Source organism: Apaloderma vittatum, unplaced genomic scaffold (genome assembly GCF_000703405.1).
Source record: "Apaloderma vittatum isolate BGI_N311 unplaced genomic scaffold, ASM70340v1 scaffold31997, whole genome shotgun sequence".
NCBI lineage: Eukaryota > Metazoa > Chordata > Aves > Trogoniformes > Trogonidae > Apaloderma > Apaloderma vittatum.
The window spans coordinates 2,751-3,004 of NW_009728371.1; positions in this window are offsets into that span (position 1 = coordinate 2,751).

The window sequence follows — 254 nt, forward strand, 5'->3', positions numbered from 1 at the left end:
GCTGTCCTCAAGTGCTTTGCAGCGAGGGGAGCGCATCTCCCAGCGGGCGGAAGCGTTCGGGGCCCTGGGGTGATGCTGTTGTGTCCTTGTCCTGGGGCAGTTGCTCAGACAACGGCCAAGTGAGGTTTTTCTGGGCTTAGAAAAGCGGGTTTTAGGGGAGGTTTGGCGGTGTTTGTGGGGTTTTTGGTTTATTTTTTCAGAGATGCCCAAGCTCTGGGGGCAGGGGCCGTTTCTGCTGTGACAGGAGAGGGGCA